The sequence below is a fragment of the Poromitra crassiceps genome, assembly GCF_964638095.1.
Source record: "Poromitra crassiceps genome assembly, chromosome: 18".
In the NCBI taxonomy this organism is placed as follows: Eukaryota; Metazoa; Chordata; class Actinopteri; order Beryciformes; family Melamphaidae; genus Poromitra; species Poromitra crassiceps.
This window is the reverse complement of record NC_139636.1, coordinates 20,192,527-20,203,226: the sequence shown is the minus strand read 5'-3', so window position 1 is coordinate 20,203,226 and position 10,700 is coordinate 20,192,527.

Below are 10,700 nucleotides of genomic sequence, written 5' to 3'. Positions count from 1 at the left end.
TAAGTCTCGCTGCAACACCAACTAACACCAGCAGAGCCCCTACCAACATTCCTCTGGCCTGCATTTGGCCTCCTAACCTGTTATAGCATACCTTATGTGGCGTGTGGAGGAGCGCTGTAGCCAAGCAGCACACAGGATCCAGGGGTGGGGGTGTGAATCTCTCCTTCCCTGCTGCTGCTGCTGCTGCTGCTGCTGAGCACAACATCTGATGCTGCATAATCTAATGGCGACCGAGGCGACTCTACTCTACCCACCCTCCCACCCTGCCTGCCTGCCTGACTCTCTGTCTCTGTATCCCTCCTTCCCTCTCGATCACTCTGTCTTCCTCTGGTGCGGAGAACAGGGGCGGGGAGGAGGCGTGTGCAGGTCTACATGTGTGGCGGTGAAGCGGAGAGACTGGCGCTCTGCGATCGTCCTCCGGGTGCCTTGCTGCTGGCTCAAGGCGTGTTTGTTTGTGCGGACGACGAGGGAGGAGGCAGAGAGAGGAGGCGAGAGGAGAGAGCGAGGTCAAGAAAGACAGAGAGAGAGAGAGAGAGAGAGAGAGAGAGAGGGAGGGAGAGAGAAAGTGGGATGGGGGAGAGGGACTAAAAAGGGGGTGAGAGATGATGTAGAGAGGTAACCAAGGGGATAGCTCCGTTCGTGGAAATTGAAGCCAATGTTCAAGTACCTGCATTCTTTCTAATGGCCAGCAGTTGGCGACTCCACTGTTTGTAAAAAGAAGGCAGATTGTATGGAAGTTAATGGAAAAATACGCCTCCTTCTCACTTGATTTATGACCTCAGTAAACACTTTCCTAATGACTTTATGGTCTCAATTGCCAGTCTTCTTCAATACAGCCTGATGTTCATTTAGTAAACAACTGTCCCATTTCAGGTGAAATAGACGATAAAGCAGACCACGCTTTGGAGGAGTGATTGACAGGTCGCCTGTTCAGCGATCGTGCAGCTCACCGATTACGGACAAATAGCAGGCGCCGCTGCGGCTCTTCTCCTCCAAATTTACATCAGTTCTGGCTCCAAATAACCAAGATGGCGACATCACGGTAGCTGCATCCATATTTATTATACAGTCTATGGAGGGAACCAATAATGTCAGCATGCTTACTCAGCGTAATAACCTAACAGCTATGCAAAAGCCTCTTCCTTCCTCCATCTTGCATCCAGGAAGGAACAATAAGGACAAAAACAAACAAGCCCAGTCTCAGACTAAAATAGGCAGCAGCCGCCAGGAGCCGACTGTGAGGAAAACAAGCAGAGGAGGAGAGAGAGTGTGTACAGGTCTGCAGCAGATTCTGTGGTTGCCATGGAAACAGGCCCGTTGGGGTGACCGGGGGGCACGGGGAGGGTGATGGGATGCTGGATCTGGATATCAGAGGGGATATAGCCAAACACTTACTGCTGCAGTGATGTCTATCTACACCAGGAAACAGACTCTAGGGATAAACGAGCATTATTCAGAGTCAAGTGCTTGAGCTGTCTGACTGTGATGATCAAGATGTCCTCAACTAACCACCGACGGAATGCTGTGGATGGATGGGTTAGCCTTACTTGATAGAGGGAAACAAGTTGGTGGGAGAGAGCTTATTTTGTGCTCTTCTTCCGTTCTGGTTTGCACCCAGCCCAGTCTTCTAGAACCAACAGTCGGCAACATTGACATCACTTTTAGTTTCTGAAGAACCAGAACCACCACCAGATGAGTGCGGCGTGTTTTTTGTTTTGTTTTGATTTGGGGGGGATTTGAATAGCTGAATTTTCCTACAGCATCACCAAAGTACTGGAGTTTCCACTTCCAGGTGTGTGATTATCATAAGAATGCAAGAAGCATGACTGCCAACGCCAAGGTACTGTACTGTACACTGAGGGCAAAGCTGCATTCACATGGAGCTCACGCACCTCAAGCCACACAGAAAGCATGCCCGGCGCACAGCCTGGCTCACGCTTTACCCTGCCCCTCGAGACCTCACAACAACACAACAAGCTAGCCAAGGCCAGGCATGACAGCTTTGGGGGAGCTGGATGCCATAACTTGGGATAACTTTCTTCCCCTTCAGTTGACTGAATTGCTTTTGGGAGACATTTGCACAGTACACTAAACACAGTGCACACAGTGCCAACGTGAAGAGAGAAGTCGGAGGCGAGATGTGAGATGGATCTAGACCAGGCTGCATAGGCTATACTGTAGGTAATGTTACCGTGTTGAGATTCGACATGAGAATACCCTGTTCTAAAGGAAATCCCAGAGCCACATATCCATTCTCTGCAGGCTTGCCAAGCAGAGTACATTCAAGCAAATCATCTACAGGCTCAACAGGCTTGACTGTTACTCTCTTTAAAAGCTGATAACAAAAGACCGATAAAAAAAAAAAGCAGGCCTACGTCTTTGTTCTTTGGAATAAGTCAATAAGGCAACGTCGAGGAAGTAACATTATCTTTGTCAAATGGAGAGTCCACAAGGAGGTACCCATCCCTTGGCCCTTCATAGAAAAGCATGAGCTAAGCATGTGGGAGCAGCTCGATAATGCCAGATCACACAGCAGGGGGAAAAGGCAAACACAAAGAGAGCAACTGGAGGACAAGCAACGCTGAGGTAATAGCATCCAGGTTATTCAGTAACCCCCCTGCATCACGTCATCCATGGCCAGAGCCTGGAGAGGACTGAGATAGAGACCGGCTCTCAGTTTCACACCACGACGAGACACAACAAACAATTACTTCAGAGCATCGCAGGCTCTCCCCTTCCACTCTTTCCACTATCTGTCTCATTAACTAAAGGAGAACACCTGTTTGTGTGTGTGTGTGTGTGTGTGTGTGTGTGTGTGTGTGTGTGTGTGTGTGTGTGTGTGTGTGTGTGTGTGTGTGTGTGTGTGCGTGCGTGCGTGCGCGTGTGTGTGTGTTGTCCATTAATACTTTAAAGGTGAACAGGTACTCAAGCCTGCAATCAACTCAACCAAACATGAGTTGCAGGAGGATTATATAGGGGCGCTAAATTATATTGGAGAAATTACTATCAGGTTAGTGGTCATGTTTGAGTAGTTGCTAAAATCCTCAAAATGGAAAATGGGACGTAGAATAGATTACTAGACTGATTAGAATATTTCTATTCTATTTCTGGTTAGAAATCAAATTAAAATAGCTGGGTTTATTCTCCAATGCACTTTCCTAACTATAGGAGTCAAGTCACTTTGACATTCTGCACATTTGGACTATAATAATAATCCTAATAATTGAGTAGCATACACACACACACACACGCACACACACACACACACACACACACACACACACACACACACACACACACACAAGCCATTACAATTTCATGTATCACACATACAGAGAGAGGAGGCAACAACATGGCAACTGGTGAGCAGAGTTCTGCAGGACTCCTCTTGACTGGCAGTTCTTGCTTTTTAGAGCATTAGAAAATGTGTCATGTTATTACTATCTCATTATCATGTCCCAATGTGTCATGTTATTACTATCTCATTATCATGTCCCAATGTGTCATGTTATTACTAGCTCATTATCATGTCCCAATTTGCAAATCCCAACTCAGTGTTAGTTAGACATGGACTCATTTGACCTACACCACCTAGAATAAACATCTAGTATTGATGGATGCCTATTTGGTTGATCTGAGCAATTATTAGATAAAGGCCTGAAACATGATTGTTAAAATATGCAGTGATGACAGGCTTAAATATATCATCATTTTCATAATCGTCATCATCATCACTCACACTCACAGTGTGGTTGCTGCAAACTGAGCGGTAATACAACAAACTAGGCCTACCCCAGGCTCAGTACAATATCACGACACAGATACTGATGTAAATGAAACGCATTGACGATCAAAGCTGTATGAAAATAAAATCCCGTGATAGGCTATATGCGAGAGAGAGAGAGAGAGAAAAAACATTCTGAAAGACATTTCTACCAATAAATGACAAAGAAATACATGGGACATGATGGCTTGCCTGATAATAACATTGCCTCATGCCCTGCAGATATGGAGGGTGGACGCCGTAGCGCACTATAATAAACCGACCTAGATTGGAAATAAGAATATAGCATAATGCGGACAATGTTCACTGCTCATTTAAAGTCCCGTACACTACATTTATTGAAATATCCAAATGCACGTTGTTTCTGAATGGTAGATCCTTTCCTGGTTAGATTTACCGTCTGTTGTTGTGACGCGTGGATCTCTCCGCATGCGAAAAATGAACCGCTCCATTGATCGGACATGATTATACGCAGCGCGCAAATTAAGCGGAAAAAAGAAACACGAGATTTTACCTACCCCCAAAACGAGTCAGTAGCCTACTAAACGAGCAGACGATGTGGAGTTGTCAAAATATAAAGGAATCGGTAACTCCAGGTTGGACGGGGCTTTTAATTCCCAGGCAGCATAATAAAGCGGGCGCAGACGGAGGGGAGTGTGCGCACTGGGCACACAGACAGTCACCGCTGCTAAGCTAGCTGCGGGTAAAGGGAGCAACGCATTAGATATATAACTAGCTTTCTTCTCCACTGAGAGCAACCGTGCTTTCGACTCTAATACACACATACTCACCAATGTCTCCACACGGCTCAGGTACAGCCTTGTCATTCAGCTGGCCTCCATGTGTGAAGGGACAGCGGTGGCTTCCTTCATGGGGGCGACGGCCAGTGTTTACTTGTCGGGTCAAGGGGACAATACAGCTGACAGAGGGTGACAGCGCCAGAGACAAACACACAGACATGAAAGCGCTTCAAAGGGTTTTTCAAACGGTTCCTTCCGTTGAACGGGTAGAAGGGAAGGGATAGATTAGCATTGTGCTAGGCTAGGTATTTAGCAGGACGGGGGTAGAGCATGGATGGGGTAGAGGAGGGGGGAGGACTACCAGAAGGTGCACTTTAGCACTTCCATGAACTAAGGATGAGGTCATGGTTCAGAAGGGAGAGGGGGGGGGAGGAGGGATTCGGGTTGACGTCACCTTCAGCCAATCGGAGCCGGCGGCTCAGGAGTTGAATGACGTCAGCGTTCTGAGCCACGGATTAAAGGGACAGTCCGTGGTTTTTTTTCTTATTTTTTTTTAAAGGAATGCAGTCTCACTGAGCTCCCTGATAAATGAACCGGAATGAAAAAGTCGTTTGGTTAGCTGCCAGTCAGTGAACAAAAAACAAACAAAGAAAAAATATTACATTTCCAGAAAATAAATCATATTGTGCTTTCCCCTCGAAAAATTATTGCTTTTATTAATTTCTGTTCTTGTTTTGTTTTGTTTGCCTCACTATGAAAGGCGCTATGTAAATCTAAGTTTATATTATTATTATTATTATGGTTGTTGTTATTATTAATAAAAAAACATATCCTATGGTCATGCCACCTGATCATATTGACAAGACATCCACCATAATAATGAATGAAAAATGTATGCATTACTGCAAGGCATAGCCTAAAAGTATAATAAGGCTGATCATAAATACCAAGTGATTCAAAATAATTCAGTATTCTGACAAGGTATTTGTGAGTGATTGCATGCATGTCTGAACAAGCCTGTGGATTTTATAGCTGAGGCCCACCTACTGATATTTGATGATGGCTTAACATCAAAATAGAAGAAGAAACTCGAAGGGAAAATTATAATTTACGGAGATCTTAGAAAGGGGCTAGGATTTCACACAAAACCTGGAATTAAGTTATTGAAAAAGTCTTGAAATAAGTGAAATATATTAAATTAATTAACCTTGTCTGATAGCTCGATCACATTCTGCCATATAAAAATAAAATAAAAAATACTCATAATAAATGTTAATTGGAATTAAAATGAACTCATTATCATCAATTCTGTTTTGTCTGGTTGAAATCCCTTTGTTCTCATTATTAGGTCTACCATCAAAATGCCTCAGCTAGATGAATACAAGGTAAAGGAGCTGTTAGGCGATCATTACATTGTATATACTGACACCTAGCGGTAAAAATAGGAAACTGCATTATGTAGTGCAAGATTAGATTTGTGCAGGTAGAAGAAGCAACAATATATTGGATACATCAGCACAGCACAACATGAAACCAAACCAACAGACACATCTGTCTCACACATATAGGCCAACCTTTTACACCCCCAACTGACCCCAAATGTAGACCTAATTTATGCCTGGCATTAAAATGTGCTTTGGGTGATCAGATTCATTGCAATCGGATAGTGCTTGACCACATTACATGTAACTTGGTTACATTTACACATGGTTTTAATATGTGTCTCCATTGACCACATTGAGATCCAATTGCGATCGGATCAGGAAAGGTCCATAGCGTAGAGCAGCAGAAAATCAGAAGTGACTCTTGTTGTATGTGGATTGAGAATGCCTTTGCATTTACACTTGTGTTCAATGGCATCACAATGTGTCCCTGACAACCTCAGGAGGTGGTTTGGCCGATCGGATCACAGTCTGTCCTCAATGTGTCTTGGGTGGATTTACACCTGTACTTTCATGTGGTCAAGCACTATCCAATTGCAACCTGATCACCCAAAACAAATGTAAATGACAGGTGTAAGGGGGTTGTATATATTTTTAATCTGTGTTCTCAGTAGAGCCCACACATTTGGGAAATAAGAGCTTTATTTGGTTCATTGGACCATTAGAGAGAAGATAGCAACACAGGTTCATGAAAATCTACTTTTATTTGGATGCAAAAACTCACAACTTAAAGCGATACTGTAGCAGAGGAGAGGAATACTGGTTGCTGGTTGGTTGTATGTCTGACTGTTTGGCTATTTTGTCATCCCCATTTTATTCATCAGAAGAGGACCAGGTCAGCACAGAAAACAAGCACTCAAAATAAAGCTTTTCAGTCAAGTACATTGGACATTATCAGAGGACAACGTCATTAGTCTGACAACAGATTTGACCGTATTCATTTTCATTAGCCAGGTCCATTTTCCTCTAATAGTTCATTATGGCAGTTTACTTTTCTCGATATTTTGATCTTTATAAACTGGTGTAACCCCACCCACTTAATACCATCCTCTGGTAATGTTCATTACAGTTGACCTGATGTATTTAGTAGAGATATGAGTTGTTTGAGTATGATTTTTGTTAACATACAAAACCATCTTCACCATTTTAGCTGCCTTACACATAGCAATTATTTCTCATGTTGTCAACTGAGAGTGGCCGAGAGTCACAGATGGAATAGAGTGGGGACTGCGTAAAAACTCAGTCTGAGGTAAAATTCTCCAAGAAAACCATAAAAACATACACAGAAAGCAAAGCATATTAAAGCAAAGCCTAAAGGCATAAAGTAATAATACTGAAGACTGAACGTAATCTATATATATTTTTTCCTGTATCGTAAGGTACCTTAGGTAGTTGTCACATTTTGTTCTGTCAAATCTTGCAGTATAAATCAATGGTTTGATCCACAGTATGAGCTACATTCCATCGTGGTGTAAACGGAAATATACACAAGGCATCTACTTGAAAGGATTGTATCAAAATGTTCTAAAAATATCTCTGGTTGGTTTCACAAAAGCAAACTGTATCAAAAGCATTGGCCGAGAGCAAGCAATATAATAGGCTAAACCCGTTACACAACGAAAAGCAGGACAACCAATCACGTCGCTTTGATTGTGGACCTATGGAGTCCCATACAGCACATGCAATCCATTAAACTCAACACAGTCAAAACACAATACAGAAAAAAGAACTGTTACAGCTGAACATCAGAGAGACAACCTTAGTTGGTCTAATTGTGCTTCATACGGATTAGGCTTGGCCTATCTATACAACAATCATGGGCTTCTCACTTCACGGATGTGTTCAGGCTACTGTTGAAAGCAGAGGCGTCACAGGACAAAGATCCTGAGAGGGACAGTGACGGAAGCTTCAAAAGGAGGAACTTTCATTACACAACTATCCTTCATGAATACATGCTGCACTGCACAGTGCCATTCTTCAGGCAGTCTGCTGCACTGGTGTTCTACTCTGCATTACGGTACTTCCCTTTGGAGTGTATTAGTTGCCAACTTTAAACTTACGGTTATGAATATAACCCCAGTTCTATGAATAGTAGGAGTGAGGTAACTCACATAATGTGGGAGGCAGCACCTTCCTCTCTATCACTATTTTCCTGCGACAATCTCTGATTTGAGTCAGATAATTCACATCCCTCCACCTGCCAACGGGGCAGGGCCCCCTATACAGGCAGGGGAGGAGGGATAGGCTTCTTGATAAGCACTCTTCTCACCCACCTGGCATAAAGGGTTGTCTGGTGTGTTACCTCACTCCTACTACTCATAGAACCGGGGTTATATTCATAACCTTAAGTTCTATATTCATAGTATTTGTGAGGTAACTCACTTATTTGTGATATGGAAGCTCCCGAAGTGTCAGACAAGCTTATCGCTCCAACCCAAAGGAGAGTTGCTAGGTTCTTTAACTGTGCCCAAAAACCGCTCGTGCCAAGCACGCGGCTGAGACATCCAGTCTTTAGAACCAAACAAAAGTGAGAGACGAGGACCTGCTCACCGCAACACACATGTCCTGCATAGAGACTCCCCTGAAAAAAGCCCAGGATGAAGCCATACCACGAGTGGAGTGCGCATGGAGTTCCTGAGGTGGCTGTGCGCCCTGACTCGTATAAGCCAAGGTAATAGCCTCCGCAACCCAATGTGAGAGGTGTTGCTTGGAGATGGGATTAGCCCAAACACAGAGTAGTACAGGAGATGAACAACTGATCACTCTTCCTGACCCCCCTCATCTTGTCCACATGTGCAGGGCACGGACTGGGCATGAACTCTGAGCCTGTGGCTCCTCAGGAGGAGCAGTGAAGGCTACTAGAGTAATGTGAGAACAAGAGCCCATGACCTTAGACACAAAGGCTGGGTTAGGGATTATAGTCAACCTTCTATCCCCTGGAGCAAGAGGTGTGGACAGAGAGCGCCTGTAGGTCACTAACCCTCTTGGCTGAGGCTAGAGCCAGTAACAACACACTCTTTAAAGACAGGTGCTTCAAGCTTGCCGCATGTAGTGGTGCGAAAGCGGGGCCTTTGAGCCCCTCCAGAACCACAGCCAAACCCCTGAAGGCACCAGGGTCTCAGAACCACAGCCAAACCCCTGAAGGCACCAGGGTCTTGGAGACAAGGTGGCCCCTGCGGGCCCCCTTCATAAAAGCGGAAACCAGATTATCCTGGCCGATGGTTTTACCTCCAAAACCCACATGGACAACCGATAAGGCTGCCCGGTAGACCTTTAATGTGGAGAAAGCTCTACCCTCATGAATTAAGTTCTGTAGAAAAACCACAATTGCAGAACATCGATAAGGATGGTGACCCTCTTTCAGGCACCAATTCCGGAACAGCTTCCATCTGTGACCATACAAGGTTCTGGTGCAAGGAGCCCTTTGGTTCTAAATAGTGGCAATCACCTGAGATTTAGCCACTCAGGAGCCATGTCCAGAGTGCTAGGCTCTCTCGAGTGCTAGGCTCTCTGCTAGGCCCTCTGACAAAGTTTTGCTGTGTCAGGAGGCGCCAAACCGAGGCGCGCAACATCTGATAAATCTCCGCTAGCCAGTGCATTGCTGGCCACAGCTGTCTTTGCTGATTTACCCATGCAATAACAACACAAGGCTACTGGTTCAAAACACACACGCACACACGCACGCACGCACGCACGCGCACACACACACACACACACACACACACACACACACACACACACACACACACACACACACACACACACACACACACACACGCCAACATTAAGCTGTGAAAAAGAGGACCCATTTTAACTTTCGAGTGCTATTTAGCCACCTTCCTGACAAGCTAGCATGACATGACATACCAATCTATGCCTTAGGTCTTCTAGATTCATATGATACCAGAAACATCACTCTGGCTTTAAAACTGAGCCCGCTACAGCCTTTGAAAGCCAAATTTCAAAATCGTGATATTTCCTGAATATTGAAATATTTCCAAAAACCAGCCCAAGCCTACTCCTCAGGGGTAATGTGTACATCTAAAAACGGTTGTCTGTAAAAAAATAAAAAAAATAAAAATAAAATGCAATGCTCTGGCGGACCACCAGGCGGAGCCGCGCGGGCCACAGTTTGGGAAGCAATGGTGTAGTGTAGGCGATAGTCTTACTAGGTCTCTGACTAGCAAAGCAAATTAGCTGCCGCTAAAGCTACATGTAATAATTTACACGGGGGAGCCCTCAGGCTAGTTCGCTTAAACCCACAGCTTGGGAAGCAACTGAACCTAGCTCGACTCGGTCAGACCAGTCGGCGGTAACCATCGGTTGTCAGCCTGTAGCTCGCCCTACTTTACCAATAGGTAAGAGAGGGGTCTGCCTGTGAGCCTCTAGCCCATACATGGGCAACATACGGCCCGCGGGCCGTATGCGGCCCGCGGGCGCCCCCTGTGTGGCCCGCGATGGAATTGCAAAAAAAAAAAAAAAAAAAAAAAATTTTTTTTTTTTTTTTTTTTACAGTGCACTTGAACGCAACATGCAATATACCCGCTGAATAAGTGTCCAAATGTTCATGTCATTCTGGGCAATACTCTTCTGTTATAGCATTTCAGTCTGGAATATGGAATATCTTTCAATAATATTTATGACTAAAAGGCTAAAAGTAATCTCATGTGTAAGAAATGACTGTTCTACATTGAAGTAGAAATTTAAATAATTAACTTGTTGGTTTTGGATTTA